The sequence below is a fragment of the Pollicipes pollicipes genome, unplaced genomic scaffold (assembly GCF_011947565.3).
Source record: "Pollicipes pollicipes isolate AB1234 unplaced genomic scaffold, Ppol_2.1 Scaffold_7261;HRSCAF=8764_pilon_pilon_pilon, whole genome shotgun sequence".
Taxonomy (NCBI): Eukaryota; Metazoa; Arthropoda; class Thecostraca; order Pollicipedomorpha; family Pollicipedidae; genus Pollicipes; species Pollicipes pollicipes.
In genome coordinates this window covers 58636056-58657151 of record NW_023597054.1, presented here as the reverse complement: position 1 = coordinate 58657151, position 21096 = coordinate 58636056, and the positions used below count along the sequence as shown (strand labels likewise).

Below are 21096 nucleotides of genomic sequence, written 5' to 3'. Positions count from 1 at the left end.
GACAAACAAGTTCCTGACTGCCCCAGCCTCACCTGAGGTGATCTACCTCGAAATGAAATGGTGTTTTTCTCCTTCCAAAGGAAATATGTGAAAATATCTTCTGCATAATCTGTTGTCCACCAGTTCTTCACAAAGGCCATCTTGTGCTCACTTGCTGATAACAGGCATATCAAATGCCATGACATGCACAAAGCATGTGACCAGTGGCCTTCAAAGGCAAGGCCTGTACACAAGCCAATACAATGGGCCAATATTACCTGATAGTGTTCCAGCATGCAGTGCAAAGGTCATCACATGTTCTGTAGCGATGGAGCTTGCATACATGCCATACAATATCCTACAAATACAGATAACAAAAGCACCATGTTTTTTACCAGCTCTGGACACATGAATCATTTACAAGTTAAATTTGCATGCATGCCGCATCCAATCTGCAAGATGTGGTAAAAATTGGCAGCCAAACTAACCCCACACATCAATTTCATGTCACCATGCCATGCGATAGGTGAGAGCAGCAGGCAACCCCCAAAAATGCTTTTAAGGGGTGGACCATTTTTGCCCTACCTGTGGCAGAGCCATGTGGTCATTGCCAAATGCAGACATTTTGCCCACAAAACTTGTGAAGTGTGAACTTCATCCTAGCTCAATTCTATGGAAGATAATTGCAATGAGTCAGGTATACAGCCATATAAAGGACTACAAGTTTTCAATATAACCAGAATAATCTCATTGCAATGATTGCATGCATGAAAGTTGCTAGCAAGATGCACCTTGACTGAATTTTAAAACACAGATGTTGCTCACAGATCCAAAAAATTCCAGTATAAAACAGACACCATATGCCAGCCAGTGTTAATAAATTCAATAAATGTGACCAATGAATGCTGGTCATGTAGGGCATCTGGTGCCCATTCTACATTTGTGCTTTTCGATTTTGAGGAAGGTATGTAACAACAAATATATTCAAAATAAATCTTACTTGACAACTGTCACCTTCAAAATTATCTTAAGGTCTACTGAATGGGATCAAATACTCCTTGCTCAATTGCAAGATCTCGCCCAGCTTTCAGTCAATTATTTCACGGACAAGCCTGGGCTATCATTCACACATGGTAAAATCTCCAGACACTACATATACTTTGTATTTCTGGAGTCAACCCACAATATTAAGTGTGTGAAATATGACTCATATAAGTCATGTCATTACATATATATGACATATGGCTTTCACGACTTATACGACCCGCCACATACGGCACCGGACAGCCTCGCAGTCAAGTCCGGCGCTTTACAGCATCAGCCCGGCTCGATTATGTCCCAATAGCGCCACAACTGTCTTAACCGTGCTCACGAATTTTTTTGTTCAGAATCAGCTTTGAAAACCAGATACATAAAGGGGTTTCAAAAGTCTGCCCATTCATAGTGATGACAGGGTTATCAGCGCTGAAGTTCGTACTGTGATTCGTGAAATGTGAGCGATAATTGCAGGTACGTGTACGAGCGAACATCACTCATATTGCGGTACTCTTACCGTGAAAAATTATAACATAAAGCATGTGGCACTTCCGCGTAGGTTGGTTGTGCGCGGGCCACGCGGATGGGTGTTGGTGTAACCCGGTTAGCTGCCAGTGTGACATAGGAGTATTGGGGAAGGGGTGGCATCAAGGACAGTGTGCGTCATTTTGGGCGAGTGATTCGGTTATTTGACAGATGAATATTCGGTGACAGTGGTGCTTCCCTCCATGTAGGTCCTGTTCAGCATCGCGTCCAGCAGACAACACTGCAAAATTTTCCATTTATGCGTTCCATAGCGGGACAAATTAAGATATCTGTGATATTTTGAAGCTTTATCAAGAACATTTTCAGAAACCCATTGTCAGATTTATGATAATTACATACAACTTGCTGAACGTCATCAGTCCCTATGAGATGGGCACAAAATGACCATTGGAGTTGATGCGCCTGAAAACACCAATAAACAACAACAAAGTCCCTATGCGACTTAATGATGTGCCACAGAAAATGTGCACTGGGTTGTCCAATTCAAAATGTTGTCTCTAAATATGTGTAATACAATGTGTATTTGATTTGTGGATTATAGTAGTGTAGTGGTCAAGCCATCTTCATAGTCATATGTGGCTTCAGAGGAATCCTAACTAGGAGGTGCACCAAGCTAAGTTTGGCTGGATTTAGGCTACCGCAAGGCATGATGCGGCTCAAACCTGCACAGATCTCATGTTTGATTTGCCTCATTGTATGACAGCCAGCTGTGGTATTGTCTTATGACCATGTCACCTAGCTCTATCTGTTATGATGAGTTCCTTTTACTGTTTCTGCCAGTGGCTTATGGTGCTCAAGACTCTTTGCATCTTAACTCATTAAGAAAAGCTGTACCATAGGTGTGTATTTGAATTTTGTTGTATCTCATGTGAGTTTAAGTGTTTTGGTGGCTTAACTGTCTTAATGACAACAATGTGAGATGTTTAGCAGTTCCTAACTTTTGTAATGTGATGCTTGTGTGATGTGATATGCATACCCTATTTATAGATATAAATCACATGTGTTTGTTAGCTAGTACTGCTTTCCATTAGTATTATCTGTAGACCCAGTGTATACCAGTTATGTTCAGCATACCAGGTATATTGAGTGGCATGCAGTCATTAAATTGGATTTCTTTCTAGCAAGAATCATGACAGGAGAAACTAAAAAATTCAAGAAAGCTGTGCAAAAAATTGGAACGCACAATGGCATGTTCCATTGTGATGAAGTCCTGGCTGTCTCAATGCTCAAGATGTTACCTGAGTGTCATGAAGCTGAAGTTGTCAGGTCTGTCAATACTTTTAGTTGCAATTTTTCTTCTATGTACCCATTTGTGCCCCACTTTCAATGTTTGGCTTGTCACGGGCTACATTTGGTGAATGATCAATTGTTTTTGGTTAATAGTCATTGTTCAAGCTAAGTTCTAGACCTCTGTGGGTTCATTGCTAAATGCAGAACATGCAGCCATCTTAAGCATCTGAGGTTTCCTTACAACTAGCAGTGTTCATGGAAGAGATTGGTGAAACGTGTCTGAAAGCTTAGCCCTGTTGCTGGAATAATTTCACTAGCTATGTGACTACATTGTAACGTCACAGTTTACGCATATAGTTTCTATCACTTGGAGTATGCTTAGGATGTCACAAAAACTGCTGTTTCAGGTCCCGTGATGAAGCTGTTCTAAGGGAGTGTGATATTGTTGTTGACGTTGGTGCTGTCTACAACCCTGAGCTGCACCGATATGACCACCACCAAAAGTTAGTGCTATGATAATATGACAGACTCTTGCCCACTCAGCAACCTATGGATGTCTATATTTTTCACTCACTAAATTATATTTGACACTGCACATTGTCAAAGCTTTATAAGATTCATGGGTTGCATGGAGATGGGTTCAGACTTTCAGATAACACACTTTTGGGGGTGTAATGCATCTCTGTTGTTTTTTTGTCAGCTTTTTGAGTCCCATTTTAAAGAGCAGGGAAATCATTTGGAGTAAGGCTGTAGGGGGAGGGGGGGGGGTACAAAACTCCACCCCTGTCAGCACAGTTGTCTGTTCTCCATTTGTGTCGCATGTCTCAGTCGTGGCTGCATGTCGTGACGCCGTCAGCGGGCGCGCGTGACCGGCACGAGAGCCGTCTGTTGGCTTCAGGTCTTTCTCGGAGAGCATGCGCTCGCTGACGGCCGGCGCCAAGCCGTGGGTGACGCGCCTGAGCTCGGCCGGCCTCATCTTCCACCACTTCGGACGGGACGTGCTCGACACCCAGCTGGGCCCCGCGGCCAGCGAGCACCGAGAGGTCGTGTTCGACCGGCTCTACCAGACGTTCATGGAGGAGATCGACGCCGTGGACAACGGCGTCAACCAGCACGACGGCACGCCACGGTGGGCGCGGGCGGGGCGCTCGGAGCGGGTCGGCTTCGGGACTCGTGTGGGTTGGCGCGGAGGGGTCGGATCCGCCGAGTTGTCATTGGTTATGTGCCGTCGTCGGAATTGGCACGGATGGGTCAGAATGTACGGTTCCGCCTAGTCCGAGAGAACTGTATCGATTGGACAGCACGCGAAATTTGCGTTGATTGGTTAAAACTCACGTTTTCGTGATTCATATGGGCTGACCATGACACGCCACACTAAGACTGCATGCATAGAATGTCTTAGATAATGCTCTTGTCCAATGTTTGCTTGTCCATATTCCTTTCATTCAACCCATTGCTGCAGATGTAATGTTGCCTAACTTCCGCTGGGTCCCGCCCCCCCCCCCCCCCCCCCCCACACAGCGCGTGCCGCCGGCCCAGTGACGGCCTCCACGGCCACCAGGCTGGCCTGACTGCCTGGTCGTCGGTGTCGCAGGTACCAGGTGAACTCGACGATCGGCGCACGCGTGTCCCGCCTCAACCGGCGCTGGAATGACACGCAGACCGGACGAAGCGGCGTGCTTCGAGCGTGCGCGGCGGCTGGTGACGGCCGAGTTCACGGACGCCGTGCAGCGCATCTGGACCGTCTGGTACCCGGCCCGCCGGCTGGTGAGCAGGCCGTCATCGGCCGGCACCAGGTGAGCAGACTGTCACTGACTGGCACCAGGCGAACAGGCCGCCACCGACCGGCACCAGGTGAGGAGACCGCCACCGACCGGCACCAGGGGAGCAGGCCGCCACCGATCGGCACCAGGGGAGCAGGCCGCCACCGACCGGCACCAGGTGAGCAGGCCGCCACCGACCGGCACCAGGTGAGCAGGGCGACTCCTGATGAAGCAGGCCGACACCGACTGGCACCAGGTGAGCAAGCTGTCACTGATCGGCGCCAGGGGAGCAGGCCGCCACCGACCGGCACCAGGTGAGCAGGCCGCCACCGACCGGCACCAGGTGAGCAGGGCGACTCCTCATGAAGCAGGCCGACACCGACTGGCACCAGGTGAGCAGGCTGTCACTGATCGGCACCAGGTGAGCAGGCTGTCACCGATCGGCACCAGACGAGGAGCACAGGGAAGGAGACATGCTGCGGGAGCTGCTACATTGCCATCATTGGCTTACAGGTCGTGCCAGAATGGTAAGGCTGTCATGTGTTTCTGAAATCGACCAAGCCGTTTGGCGTTGCCTCACGCGTGGACAAGTTTGGGCGCTTCTTCGGCGAGGTCTCGTCTGTTCTTTGGGGAATCATCACGTGCTGTACATAGCCTTTGCAGCATAAATGTGAAGAAGTCCAACTGTAACAAGCTCAGATCAATCATATTGGTACAAATGGCATGTGACAGGCACTCGCGCTGACCGATCTGTGACCGGCGTACCGCGCTTCAGCGCCCGTTCTTGTACTTTGTACTGTACTGGGTACGGGGACGTGGATGCCTTGCACCAACGGCCGCTGACCGGTGGACCGCAGGTGGACCCGAGCGGCCTCATCATGGAGCTGCCGAAGGGCGGCGTGCCCTGGAAAGACCACCTGTTTGTGCTGGAGCAGGAGCAGCAACCGCCGTGCCAGGTCATGTTCGTGCTGTTTACGGACCAGCAGGGCAGTGGGCGCGTGCAGGCCGGTTTTTTCCAGCCTTCACCGGCTCCTTCGACATGAGGTTGGTGCCAGGGAGGACGTGATGATGCATGCGAGGGAGTTTGCGAAAAGTGCACCTGTGTCACCCGTGCCTGTTCTCAGACGGGTGCCGCCGCTTTGCGTCCCGTGTGTGACGCGGAAGTGATAATGATCGGTCAATTTCTCGCGCCCGTGACGCTAAGGCGCGAGATGGCCGTAGTCGAGCGTCGGCGAGCTCTCGCGCGGCTCGCTGACACGCCCACCGCCCCCAGAGTACCCCTGAAGGCGAGCTGGCGGGGGTCTGCGCGGCTCGCTGACACGCCCACCGCCTCAGAGTACCCACTGAAGGCGAGCTGGCGGGGTCTGCGCGGCGAGCAGCTCTCCAAGGAGGCCGGCACTCGACGATGGCGTGTTCGTGCACGCGTCTGGCTTTATAGGCGGCGCGACCAGTCACAGGAGTGTGCTTCAGATGGCGCGCCAATCGCCTTCAGGAGGCCGGCAAGCTGTGATTTGCGCCCGCTGGACTATGGAGGTGGACGACTGTACAAATAAATACACCTTTTGTGGTGGTTTGTGTTTGAAATGCACATGAAGGAAATTTCCGCGGTGGGCCCTGCAGCTAGCAGTTGATAGCTGCAGGGGCAATGGGCCCAGTTAGTGACCGGAAGGTAATTGCTGAGCTGGTGGCTGACAACTTACATATTATGATGTGCGTTCCCACTCCATAGATGAGAAGTGGTTTGGCGCAGAATTCCACTGAAGGGCAGAGCTGTGGTGCTGCAGCCTGGAACCACAGGCTCGCCTGCTTGGGTGCTAGGTAAAGCCATCTTGGGCATGAAACATGTGCTATGTACATGCCAGGCTAATGCCAGTGCTATTGTTTATGTGACGCCCACTTGGTGCGATGGCGTGTATGTAAACGGAACGTCATGTAGGGTCGTCATTGGTGTGTGGCGGGGTGGAAATGGATGCAAAAGGAGAGCAGTGTGACAGGTGTGAGCGAGATCTGATGCCCTATGTAAGTGTCTTGTATTTGGCAGCAGTGCTGCTTAGAATTATTGTCAGCTCTGCTCTTGTTAAGTGTTTTCAGGCTACAAGTTATTGGGGAGGCTGTGCCGACTTAAACCCCCAGACGGAATCGAAGTCGATCCGTAAAGGAACCAATAATGCGTAAGGTAAGGACGGAATCGACTGGATTCTATGTCCTTGAGTCGCAGTCGGGGGAAGTCTATCGTGCTAATCGAGATCATCGTTGATGTGGCTCAGTACAACTGAGCCGCATCCGGGATGAACTATAACATATTATATGGCACTGAGCGAGCAACACACGTGGCGATCAAAATCCACTTGCATGCATGCGAATTGCACTTGGAATATCGCGTACATCGACTCATCAGGACACATGACCTGTGCAAGCGTTGACATCTGGGTGGGTCTCGGTACTCCTCGGTGCAATGCCAGAGTCGATCCCATACGCCTTTAGCCTCTGTCTAGATTGATTACACAACTGGAGCCAAATGGGAACGCGCTGGGTGAGCCGTTAAGGAAGGAACAGTGCTGCCAAATTGGCGAAAAGCATTAAAGAGCATTGGCAGGAGATGCGTCCCTGAAAGCGCTGCTTGTATTATTTAAAGTTCCTGCTACGCACAAATTGTGAGTCATTGCTGCGCAGGTGACACGTATCAACAGTGCCTTGCGTTTGCGTTCATTGCATATCTAGTAGCCCGGCAGCACCTGGGATTGCCGACTAGTTGGTTGGTGTTAAGGGTAATGTGACTGCTGATTTTGTTGAAAAGGGTACGGGTAGCTGTGTGAATGCTTACGGATGTTGTAACCCGAGTTTTGTTGCCTACATGTGATAATCTTGTCACGCCAAATTCTGGAACATAAGCACGTGCCAATAGGGGGACACCGAAAGGCTGACTACAGGCTTGCTTTCTGAAGGTGAGTGTGCACTAAATTTTTTATGGTGATAAGATGTCACTCATGCAAGCTGCTACGAGCAGAGCATTTTCAGAGGTTGAAATATGGAAGCATCATTGTTACAGTACACTGTGAAATGACAGGTCAGGCCTGTTTTTTGTGGGAAACCATTTGGACTAGTCAGCAAGTTATGGCAAACATGCTTATGAGCTGCTGTGGTATTACCATGCCATGTGATGATGCACTGTGCTTTTAATAATTTTTTCATTGTAGAATGTGTGACAATGCACTCAACAGTCAAATTGACTAATCTCCATCCCTATGCTTGCCAAACTGCCCCAACGTAGGAGTTGGCCTAAGGCCTACTAACTAAGGCCTACTAACTGACTAACTAAGGCCAACTAAGGCCTACACATACACACAGAAACATACAGCACATGATCACAGGCCACGTTAAAATCACCACAGCACATTGACATGTTTTCTATTATTTTTGACCTGTCCAAATGGTTTTCCATAACAAACAGGGCTGGACTGTCATTTAAAAGTGTACTGGAGCAATGATGCCTTCATATTTCCACTGCTAAAATGTACTGCTTGCAGTAGCATGAGCAGAGTGAAACCTACCATTGTCAATGTATGTTAAGTCATTAAATTGCATGTCATTCCATGGTGGCATGACCTGGGAACTTGAGGTGCCTGAGGGTATGATCCTGTAAAAATACAATGAAAATACAAAAATGATATAACAGCAAAGAAATGTAGAAAACAACAGTTTTCTTCATAAGCCGTAGTTCAGCCAATTGACCTGAGCTTTGTCACCAACCCAGCATATCATAGGTGGATGCCTTGGGTTTGCCCACTGCTGAGGCCGATGTGACCTTGACCAGAGTTGGTCAGTGCACCCAGCCGGCAAACGGGCGGTGGGATGAGCCATGTGACGTCGGACCATACGCCACCAGAGCCTCTATCCATTTCAAGTGGGATGCTTCCTGCAGGGGTCTTTGGATGAATTTTACCACCAAACCGACTTTGACCTCACTGAAAACCAAATCATATATGCGCAAATTATGTTAGGTTAATTATTTCAATTCATTGCAGCGACGTCAGCAGTTCAACGAACATTCCCCAAAACGGCGTAACCAGGGCTTTGGCATGGACGTCAGGTCCTAAATGGTGTAGGTCCTTAAGGTTTAAAGTCCCGGAGTCCGTGTCACCGAACGTTTGAGCGCCCCTCAAAAAGATGTGATGTCGCGCGGTCGGTCAGACATGGGATAATCGAGGACGCCAAAAAATGGCCAGGGGCCATGACGCGGCAAATTGACCCCAGCAAGGTTTTGGCCAGTAAGCGGCAAGAGCCTTTAATTCCTCTCACAGTCGTAACCTCACAGCACTCGCGGTCTTCTGATATGCCTGCGAGACCGTTTGACGCCTGAGGAGCCCCGAGACAGTCACTCATAGGCCGATGGACGGTCAAGGCGAGACACGTCGAGGCACGAACCAAACGGATGGGCACTGGTTTCCGAAGAAAGTGTTGCCAGAGGCTTGCAGTGTTTTTTTTCTTCAATCTTTCAATCTTTCCCCAATCTCCAACGATATGTCCGTTGTAACTGTCAGAGTATACACGAATTCGGCGGTGTGCTTTATCTGTCCACATGGAAGCAATTCCCTGCTGTGCGTGACTCCCTCACCGGAAAGCCAGACGTGCTCAGAATCTCCGGGTGTCCATCGCCCGTATGCATTATATGAATCTATATCAATTGCTCATTTTGGAAGACACTGGCTACCTGAAGACGATTAAAAATGCAACTTAACCGATAAGTATTCTCGTTTATCATGATTTGGAATAACCATATGTATATATAATTACCATACGTACCATACCAAAGCATAATAACCATATGTGCATATGCCTATTAGTAATTTATTAATGTTATCGGTACCAGTGTGAAAGGGAGTGTTCCACATCTATGTGAGGTTTTGAACTGAAATAGCCATCTTGAAGACCTTTCGGTGCTGTTCACAATTCTACCATTCTTAAGACCTAAGCCCCTCAAGTTTCTGAGCTACATGCCCGCGAAAGTGGGAAAAGGTGTATCGGGGAGTGTTTCAAAGTGACCTTGGCGTTCATGACGTCATAATATTGTCATTCAGATCTGCCCATTCCATAAGCCATGCGACGATCAAGGCGGAGAAAAACGTAATGTTCGTGGCGTTCATATTTGGCGTTCTTGAGCGCGATTTCCAGATATAACGTCCTTCGATTGGCTCTCAATCAATGTTGTGCAAGGTACGATGTCGTAAACAAGCCATGGTGCATTGAGGACTGTGTTTACTAAACAGAGAATTGTGCTGTCATTTGCAGTCTGTTCCACCCACAACTTGTTATAAGTGAGCTTATTTTATCATATCTCAGGCTTGCTGTAGCATCGTGAAATGTGAAGCATTCTGTTAAAGTATTCTTCTTATGAAGTAAAAGTACACCTACCCGACCACGGCGTCCTCTTGATCGTCCTGTCCTCTTGGTCTGGTTGTGCAGTTAGCCGGCAGTTTAATTGATTGCCGGCTGGACATTCCATGTCTGCAAGTCCCACGATCGTTTCAGGACATTCTCATATGGCAGAATCGCTCACTGCCCCAAGGAGCCCTCCTGACACCGCCCTTTCGGTGTTCTCATGGCCTAGTTAACAGTCTCTTGATCCTGGACTCACCTGACAGTCTCTGCTTGGCCCACTGTGCTGCCGTGTCCCCTGATTGGCCCTCTGTGCTGCCTCGTTCTCTGATTGGCCCGCTGTGCCACCTTGTCTGATTGTGTTCAGGTCCCATTTCCACATAGTCAGCTTCCCGCTTCCCCGGCCCCACCATCCGACTCTCTTCCCTGGCCCCACTTACCGTCTCAGTAACTCAAGTTGAATACATTTGGAACTTGCAGATTATTTGACAGCTACCGTGTGGGAGACACGATGGTGCGCAACCGAGAAATGTCGTCTGTGCCTACAAGTAGGAAGTTGGTAGCGCTTTGGTATAATTACCCATCTGTCTCTTATGAATAGAGGCACATCCACGAGTATCTATTTCGTGTCTCATCCGTATAACCCTTTAAACAAAATGTTCATGGGCAGCGCGTTAAAGGGAGTATGCCGCGTTTATTCTGTTCAGACCAAAATATAAGAGAACATGAAGCTATTATCCCGCGAATTCAGGGAAACCTTATGCTATGACTTTGGATCTCTGTCCTATGGCGTTTACCACGGATACTCTTTCGAGGCGCACTGTGGCCTTGAGAATGGGAGTATCACGTGGTCCATAATGACACCGAACTGGTTCAAAGTTCAACCAATGCGCCTCTCGATAACAGACCCTTGCCGCCGCTGGGCCAATCAGAGACGTTCTTTTATGCGCACCAGTAGAGATGCCACGGCGGTTGTCATGACGAAAGTAGTGGCGATAGCGGGGAAGAAGTGTAGTGCTGTTACAAAACGTTGACAACGTAATTTGGACTCGAATATAATTATGATTGACAACCTTCTTGTGGTCTGACGGGCTGCAATGGCACTACCCAGTGCTATCAGTAGACGAGAATGGTCCTAAGGTTTCACTAGAATATGCCTGATATGCCACGAAGGTGGGATACTCCCTTGAAAACGCTCGAACAGGCTCATTTTGCGGTCATGAGTGCCATGCGCAACATGTGTGCTCAAATCAGATGATTACAAGCAGGGCGGCATTCCCAGGCATTCTTACTGGGGCCATGATGACATTAATTACCTGCCCGGCCCAGCTCGTGTCGGCCCGATTCTGCTGCCACGCTGTCTAGAAGATGTTATTTATATTCGCAATCGCTAGACTCATGGCTCCCTGCAATTGACGGTAAACAAATGCAATTCTTTAAAAGTTGTGCCACATGCAGCTCGGGGTATTTGCTTACCAGTCGGTATTTCGGGGTGAATTCTGCAATGTTGCAATTTGAACGGACTATGTCCTTCCCATTTGATTAACGTGAGAAACGTTTGCTAGTCAACCTTCAAAAACATCTGAAGTACACGGCAAAGTCTAGCTTGACGACCCGGTGTTGAACAGCAGTAAGACCACCACATTCAGGGAAGAGAGAATGGACGGTCGTGTGGCCAAGGTGTGGTTTGAGGTGTGCATCCGCTCGCACGCTAACGTGCAAACCATGGCAAACCATGGCTCTACCCATTGCTGAATGTTTATGTTTAGCATTTGTCTCAGATTTGGTAACCAGATCAGAGGAAGATGCGAAACGGACGCACGGTGAAAGCATGTCTATCAATCGCTAAATGTTTCAGCGCTGTGCGAGCCATAGTCAGCAACCGACAGCGAATCCACCAATGCCGCCTTATCCGAAACCGGCCTCATATAACTTGCTTTGGTCTAAACCAGGAGAAATTGCGTCATGAGAAGGCATGGGCAGATAGGTCGCTGTATTGTGACCAGGATCCAATTAAAATGTTGGCGTTTTACTCGATGTTTTGGTGGCAGTCACCAACACTGTAGGCCGTTCCTTGTTTCTGAGCTTCGCGTATTACAGTTGTCATGTCCTACCTGGCTCAGAGGCGATACATTTTCCAGCCATGTTATTTTTGCGCTTATGCAGTGTGCACGGACGCTAAAGATTTGCGCACTTCTGCCTGTCAAACTCATGAAAGAGGGGTATTCCGTCGCAGTGGTAAAGTTTATGAACCTAACGAACATTGATGACTCCATGTAAGTCGGTGTCTGAACTCAGTCTGAACAACCCACGTTGTTTAGTTTCCGATCCGATCCGATCGAAGACGTGTTCCACATGCCTTCCGGTTGTTTGAATGCGTCACGCAGATGACGTGTTTCAGGTGCCCTGCTCGTCTTTTGATGTGTCATGCAGGTCACGTGTTTTAGATGCCCTACCCGTCCTGCTGCGTCGTGCGGACGTATTTCAGATGCCCAGTCGTCTTTAGATGCATCATGCGGACGGCGTGTTTCATGTGCCGTACCCTTCCTTCGCTGTGTCATGCAGATGACGTGTTTCAGGTCCTCAATCGTCCTTCGATGTGTCATGAAGATGATGTGTATCAGGTGTTGTACTTGTCCTTACATGTGTCATGCTGCTTATGTGCTCTGCGCGCAATTTCTCAGCGCATTGTCGCGTGCTGGCGTGAAGCACCTTCGTACACTCTCTGTGGTGACTTTCGGCATTTGCATTTGATGATGCTGCGGTTTTTGCGCACAGTTTGCGTTACTTATGCCCAATATTAGGAATACAGTGTGGGCGCACCCGTTTTTGTTTTTTGTTTTGTTTAAGATCAAGTCCGAACTTTTTGGCTCATGAATTTCTGGGATCTAAGCAGTGCTAGTTGCGTGGGCCCTGATCTCACCATCCAGTCGCGAAATTCCATGCCAACGGCAACATTTTACTTCGAAAGCTTACCGTGGCGCAATGCTGGATGTGGCCCGTCCTGCCTTCTGCCGTCACGTGATCTTTAGCACGGCGGCTAACACCGGCCGCAAGCCATCCCAGTCCGTGGATGGCTAGCCAGCGCCTAAGTGACTTGAATCTACCCACCCCACCACCGGCTGATGAATTGGAAGATGAGTGCTCTAACCAACTAGGGGATTGAAGTGGACTACGCTTTTTGGTTTGTCCCATCATGAACGTCACGAGCTTGGTAACCACTTAAAGCATTCGTGCACGGACAGCAAGGCAACCACCAACTCTCAAGGGCATTTTATCTAGTTTCTGATGGCATTGGCAGCACTGCCTTTACTTCCAAGTACGGTTCAGCTGCTGTTGGACACCTTCACTTTGTTATCCTTTTTTCTCAAAATAAATCCTTTCTATTCCAGTTTTACCCAATTTTTAGTGGCCTTAGCAGTGCTGTTTTTACCCCCAAACATGTTTCATTGCCTGTTGGACGCCTGGAAGGACGAGAAGAAGTAGATTTTTCCATAGTTGCACAGGTATTTTAAGAGAGACTGTTGCAGGTGTACAATTAATCGACTGTCAAGAACGAACCAATAACTGAGCTGACTTTTTCAGTTGCTCTGGGAAAACTTAAAACTTACTTATTGCTATGGGAAAAAAGAACGGATGCTACCTGAAAATGAATAGTTGTTTTCCCCTTTGATCTTCCCAAAGATACCAGTTATTGTTGTAAAAAGGAAGGTCGATTGTAACCCTGAGAATGTTGTATATTCCGTGACAATATTTTAAATGGTTCAGAACATAAAGTAATTTGTAATCCACATATTCTTCGGCTCGTTTTGATGATCGGTGGCATGCAGTGCTGGCCAGTTTAACGCAGTCCTGCATAATTTATTCAAATTTTTAAGTTTTCCTTAATTTTCAAAGACTGGAGATACTACGGATACACTGAAGAAGTGGGTCACGAGTGATTGGAGCTTGCGGTTGGCAACCTGAAAAAGGAGAATTCTGCCCTCCGCACTTTCAACCCGGGTGTTCGCGTCCTAGTCCATCACGCTTTTTTTGCTCAGCGGAAGTCATTCAGCAGAAGTTGCGCGCGATGTCGTTTTTTATTTCATGATTTTTTGGGGGCTGTCTTTTTGAAGCGTTTGTTCTAATGAGGAGGCCTCTCTGAAGGATTGTCTAAATCTCAGTTTTAACTCGTTGTGCATTCCGATTTATGGCATTTGGCTGTTTTCCCTGCGGCGGTAACAAAGCATTTTCGAACAAAATGGGCGAGATTCTAAATGAGCAAGGAAATGCGGAGCGTGCCAATACGTTCCTTGAGCACATGGCTGCTCTCGATATCGATTCAGTGCCCTCGTCGCTCAGGATGTCTGGGATAGTCTGCACGATTGGACCAGCTTCACGAGAAGTGGAAACATTGGTTGCCTTGATGGAGGCTGGTATGACAGTAGTAAGGCTGAATTTCTCCCATGGTACTCATGAATATCACAAGTCAACCGTGGACAACGTCCGGAAAGCGACAGAAATATATGGAGAAAAACATGGATTTCCTTTCACACTTGGCATCGCACTCGATACAAAAGGACCGGAAATTCGTACAGGTTTGATCGATGGAAGCGGGACTGGTGAAGTTGAGCTGGTTACCGGTGAAAAAATTACCATCACCACGAATAAGTCATTTGAAGAGAAATGCTCCAAAGAAACTGTTTACGTTGACTACGTTAATATAACGAAAGTAATTAAAGCCGGCAGCCGGATATTCGTTGACGACGGGCTGATGTCTTTAATGGCCAAGGAAGTGAGCGGTGATCACATCGAATGCGTTATCGAAAACGGCGGCAAGCTTGGCTCCAAAAAGGGAGTCAACCTGCCGGGAACTCCCGTTGACCTTCCGGCGGTCTCTGAGAAGGACAAGGGAGACCTGCTTTTGGGATTAGAAGTTGGAGTGGACTTCGTTTTCGCATCATTTCATTCGAGACGCAAATGGAGTAAACGAGATCAGGAAAATTTTAGGCGACAAAGGCAAAAACATTATGATCATCCCTAAGTTAGAAAATCACCAGGGGATCAAGAATATGGACTCCATCATCGAAGCGGCTGATGGTATAATGGTGGCCCGAGGTGACATGGGCATTGAGATCCCTCCGGAGAAGGTGTTCATCGCTCAAAAGGGAATGATATCTCGATGCAACATCGCCGGGAAGCCTGTTATCTGCGCCACCCAGATGCTCGACTCGATGATTGAGAAGCCGCGACCGACGCGCGCCGAGGTGTCGGACGTCGCTAACGCCGTTCTGGACGGCGCCGACTGCGTCATGCTGTCGGGCGAGAGCGCCAAAGGCCTCTACCCCGTCCAGTGCGTGTCCATCATGGCCAAGATCTGCATGGAGGCCGAGTCGGCCATCTGGCACAAGAGCAAGTTCCTCGACCTGACGGCGCAGATCAGCAAGGCGGACCACGCTCACTCGGTGGCGATCGCGTCCGTCGAGGCGTCGTACAAGGTGCGCGCGGCGGCCATCATCGTGCTGACGACCAGCGGCCGGTCAGCGCACCTGCTGAGCCGGTACCGGCCGCACTGTCCCATCATCTGCGTGACGCGGCACGCCATGGTGGCGCGTCAGTGTCAGCTCTACCGCAGCATCTTCCCGCTGCTGTTCACGGCCGAGCGGCAGAGCGACTGGCTGCAGGACGTCGAGGCGCGCGTCCAGTACGCCATGAAGTTCGGCAAGTCGCTGGACTTCATCAAGTCCGGCGATCCCGTGCTGATCATCACCGGCTGGCAGTCGGGCGCCGGCTATACCAACACCATGCGCATTGTGTACGCCCAGTAGACGCCCGTGTGTGTCGGCGACTGTCAGCTGTCAGCCTGGCGAAGGATGCCTGCGCGTTGAAGGGGTGGGATGGAGCTACTTCCTCGCGCCTTTGTTACCTTACAATCAAAATTTCATGCAAATAAAATGACACTTTTTAGATGCTCCTGTGGTGTAAGCAGTCGGAAATGGCAAACAAATTCAAAGTAATGTTATGTGAAGAATGATGATATTCAGCATGTGATATATACTACTTTCATGCTGTCATATTATTTACATTTCAGAAAGCGCTAACTTTAACACGCATTAACTTGAAAATATAACTTTGTCTGATTTTTTCAAACCGTATCGTGTGTCCCTCAGTTTCTGCATTCATCCCTTCATCAAATGCACTGTGCACTGTGTCACAAATCACAGCTCAATTCATCGCAAGTCTAGACAAAATGACATCATGAATGACGAGTGGTACAAAGTGCTCGGCTCATGCCTTGGCTTGATGACTCATAATGTTTTTATGAGGTCATATTCGGCCGATTCAAACCTGGTTCCACAGGCGCGGAAACTGTCGCGCTATAAGAGTTTTGGGGAGCTCGAGCCGTTTCTTAATTCAGGAAAGTTTACCGCTAGGCGTGCGGGAGTGCGTGAAAAGAAGCAACTACTCAAATTGCCGCTGCCTCCCCTCCCATCCCCTATTCTTGGATAGACATCCTCTGGCCTGCCTGGGTCATCCTGAATTGCGTCAGTGTGGCATTACAATTAAACAGTCAACGGTTTTAGTATCAGAGCGTTGTACATGCGTGTGTGCGTGATGGCGTGAGATGGCATTAAGCCGGCTAGCCACGATGTTGGTGAAGACTGACTCGATGCAGTGTGACTTGGGGTGAACCTGTGTCAGTCCATGCCGCGTTCGAACCTCCAAGTCACCCAGCTTGCGTTAGTCTGCTGAAAAGGTAAGGGACTTAACAGTGTAAAGTCCGGATGTGAATAACTAATATACCTGATAGAGTTCAGGTACCATTCACTGCTATTCCTGGTAGAGTACAAATGTCAGCAACTGATGAATCACAAGCGTTTTTTGTGAACTACCCACTAAAATTGTGCATTGCAACACACGGAATCAACACGGAATCTCGTCGGGGTTCGCACTCTCTTTGGTAGTCCTTTATCGGCTATGACTTGAGAGGCACACACTACTAGCAATATGGTGTATGGTTATGGATACTTAGAGTAAGGTTGGCATGAAGTCAAGAATTGCACATTATCTGTATATTTCATTTCACGCACCAGAAATCACCATACATACATACATATATATATATATATATATATACATATATATATATATATATATATATATATATATATATATTGCATGCGGCCTATTGAAAATATGTCCAAATATGTTGATGTCTGATCTAGATGCTGCTAGGTATATGCTGGGTATGCCAATGAGCTCTGCAGCGTAGCAGACATCGTGGTTTTCTTATTTAGGTTCTATTTTACATATTTAAATTCTATTTAGCTGTATAACTTTGCTAAATGTGAATCGGTTGCGCCCCTGGCCTATTCTTGTCAAGTTGTGTCCTCTGATATGACCCGTGGTGTCATCAGCCCTCGGGTCAACAGATGTACATGTGTCGGGATTATGCGCTCCATGGGCTTCGGATCACAAGATCAACAAGTGCCGTTGTTGTTCCGATCCAGATGTAGACACATTCTGCCGCGAAAAACAGAGAAGTAGACGTTATAAAATGGGGAATCGAGCCTCATATGCGTTACAAATGTGTACATTTCTCATCAGTCCGGCGTTATTTGACTTGCTTTTAGCTGGGAATGTGACATATGTACCAATGTGACATCCGTAATACTTTCTTTTACTATGCTGCCATATACGTAACAGTGACATACATGATCTAGACCAGCAAAAGGTGGATATGCAACAAAAGCTATTTGAAAAGCCCTTAAAAATATCATCACGCATGTGATCTAAGGTATGCTACTACCCCGGCAATAGTAAAGATCCCTGTGGCAGAGCCAGTCCGGTTTCACGCCTTTCCAATGCTAAGTTATCATTCGGAGTTGTTCACAGGCTGGGAATATGTGTGGTGTAGTGCGTTGTATGCTTAAGATATTTGCGAACAGCACGTGTCCTCTCAAATATAGTGACGATGATGGGGAAAAACCCAAAGCGGCTAGGGAGAGTTGGACGTCGTCAACAGGGACTTCATCACAGTTCAGCCCATATTTACTAATTAACAAATTGGTGAAAGTATTCGCGATGGTTTTACGGTCATTGAGTTCACCTGATGTATTCGTCATGTTTCATACCCCGCACCCATCCACATCCCATCACCCTAATCCTGTCCGCTCCCAGTCACGTGAGCTCTCACCCCAGCCGCTTGCAGACGGGAGTGTCCGTTACGACATTTCACTCCCCTCTGCACGTGTGTCGCCAGGCGAGGATGTCGCAGGACAGCCAGATGGACGGCGAGGCCGCGCTGGACAGTCAGACCGCGGTGTTCGCCGTGCCAGGTACGTGGACGGCCCACGACAGCCGTGCGGTGTCAAACCGTGGAGTCGGGGTTCCGTGCTCTCGCAGGAGCGCACACACTGCCGTTATGAGTGGTGAGGCACCTGACGTACCGGATGGTCGTCGAATGCCCTGTACCGGGCGGGAAACAAAATATGCTCTCATTTCGTATGTGTGTGATGGAGCCCAATACCGCACAGTCATGTGTTTTGTTTTCATCCGATTGCATGTGGGCGATATATCTTATCAAACTACCTATGCATTTACGGTCCTAAGGTATGCAACTGAACACGATTTTTTGGTTGTGTCGCTCCCTAGCACGAGCCCGTTATTTTTAGATGATGTACCCCAGTTTAGTTGGCACCATAGAAAAAGCATGGAAAAAGAGAGAGCTGTCGATATGTATTAACAAGCGCTCGGGCGGGATCAAATTGCCCCCCCCCCCCCCCCGAAGGTTTTTCCAGAATGGTTTCCGAACAGAGCGGCGTAGCCGCGCCCAATTTTGCATAGCTGTAGACAATTGAATAACGGATCATTTGGCCTCAAAATTTAGATGTACCTTGTAAGGTTGCTGACCTATGGCAGGTCAAGTCAGGCCTTGGTTTCAGCAAAGGCAATTTCTAGGGAATCGTTCAATCTGATGCAGCAACGGAGTGTTAGACGAAGCCATACATGTCTGAGGTGCTTTCTTAGGCAACGAAAATATTGAATGAGCAAATTACATTGACCTAAGGTCAGATATGAAGGTCAGAACAAGGTCAAAACCAGCATGTTTTATTAGTCTAGGGCTTGCTGTATGGGATAGTTTCTGGCGCTCATTTCAATTTTTTATAGCACGAACCGCATTATGCATCTTCCATGGACCTCCCAGAGGTAAAAAGGTCATTAACCTAAGATGACCCAGGTCGGCATTTTGTTTTTAGGAACATACTTCCTAACGTAATATTTGTCGCTTGTTCAAATGCAAAACTCAGAGCAGTCCAGCATGACTTTGGTCACCATGACCTTCAAAAGGTCAAACAAGGTCAGTGACTTTAAATGAGCCCATGACATTTTGCTTAGAAACAGTTATCTAGGTTCTGGGGGCACTTTGGCGACCAACCTGGAATTTGACCCTGTTTCACCTTACTTGACCCGTAGGTCATGACCTAGAAACCTCAAACTTTGATCTAAGTGAGTTCACGTACAGGTCAACACGCCCTGGAAATATGGTGTCTCTAGCTTTCTTAGTTCCCGGGATCGCAGGGGGGTCAAATTACCGAGCCGAATTTACCCCCCCCCCCCCCCAGCCGAGCGAAGGGAATCCAGCCGGCTACCCGGATGCGTGTTAATTAACGACATCCAACGTCGAAGCTCAAAGACATTTCAAACTTCAGAATTCGAAACCCAGTACGCTACTGGTGTAAAAAGAGTTTTACGCCCGCAGTAGTTGACCCCATGACCCCAAACTATCTTCTACTCAAGTGGGCATTCATGAAAGATTGACAGGCCTCTCTCCAACTGCTTTTCAAAAGTGACACCCCTGATTGGCTGCCTGTGACACTGGCGGCGCTCTGGCTGCAGGGGACTGCCTATGTGCCGTGGACGCCAGCCACGCGCCGGGCAAGGGAACCTGCGAACGGTCCGGCTACATCTACTCCTGTCTGGTGGGGCGCGTGCACAGGGTGCTGCAGGACGACAAGGTCGGTCCGACAATGCGGGCCGATGTGGTGCGGGTCCGACCGGTCTGGCCGACGATGTGAGATTCGTTAGTCCTGTGCACTCACCATCCTGGTGTTTAAACACATGTTACCGTTTCACATACCACGTTGACACGCTCCTAATGCGTACATCCCCGAGAACGCCCCACTCCTCCGCGCCTTCGGAAGCTACATTGTTTGTCTTCATTAACGTTGGCCACGTCCCGGTGCTGGTGCTGGCCCGTTCCGCCGCCTGCCCGTCCTGTTGCGATGGCTACCGTTGACGGTATGTGTGTCTCTCTTCCAGACGGAGCTGGTGGAGGTGCGCACCGGTCAGGAGCAGGGCTGCGTGCCCACCGCCGGCTCGGTGGTCACCGCCCGGGTGAGACGACGCTCCAGCAGGCCCCGCGCCGCCATCCGCCCGTCGGCTATGACCAGTGGAAATATCGGCCACACTGTTAACACAGCGCTTTCCTTAAAGAGGGATGACGTTCTCTATGAGCACTTAAAATGAGAATTCGCGAAAAGAAAAGAAGATGCGAAAACTTTGACCCTAGTTTACTTTTTAACGTCATATTTTCGCCGTACATGAAAATCTTTTTTCCCCATACGGGAAATCAGCTAATGGCTGTCAATGATCTTAAAACTGTCCGGTTGTGCAGAACGCAGCAAGCGCAGCTCAGCTGCGCTTGCTGCTTTATCAGTTGCCTCACACGCGATATGTTGTGCGGCCGCACTTCCTTCCTGGTGGTTGTCGACGGAACCGGCTCCTCTGCCCGGCTGCCTGCCCTCGCCTGACGCGCGCGGTCCGCGGCAGGTGACGTACGTGAACCCACGCTTCTGCCGCTGCGAGATCCTCTGCATTGGCGAGACTGTGTTGAAGCACAAGTTCCGCGGCCTCCTGAAGAAGGAGGACGTGCGCGCCACCGAGCGGGACAAGGTCAAGCTATACGAGTGCTTCCGGCCAGGTCAGTGGGACCGGGACGTGTCGCGTGGCCCTGTCGGCTGACACCAGGGTGTGACGCCGGGGCAACAGCGTACCGGCCACACACAGACTGGTGTCTCGTGTCAGCGATCGGGCATGGAGTCTTCCGGTTGTTTTATAGATAACTGTTACGTCACGGACGTAGGGAATCTCTTGTGCTTGTTCTAGACGCATATCAGCTGTGTCT

General features: G+C 48.9%; 3 pseudogenes; all 3 read left to right on the top strand.

The window, feature by feature from the left end:
• The first annotated feature begins 1562 nt into the window (after positions 1-1562).
• LOC119111671 (MYG1 exonuclease-like) lies at positions 1563-5837 on the top strand (annotated as a pseudogene).
• A 1456-nt stretch (positions 5838-7293) lies between these two features.
• Positions 7294-21096, top strand: part of LOC119111669 (putative U5 small nuclear ribonucleoprotein 200 kDa helicase) — a 51591-nt pseudogene continuing 37788 nt past the window's right edge.
• On the top strand, positions 14082-15875 carry LOC119113175 (pyruvate kinase-like; annotated as a pseudogene).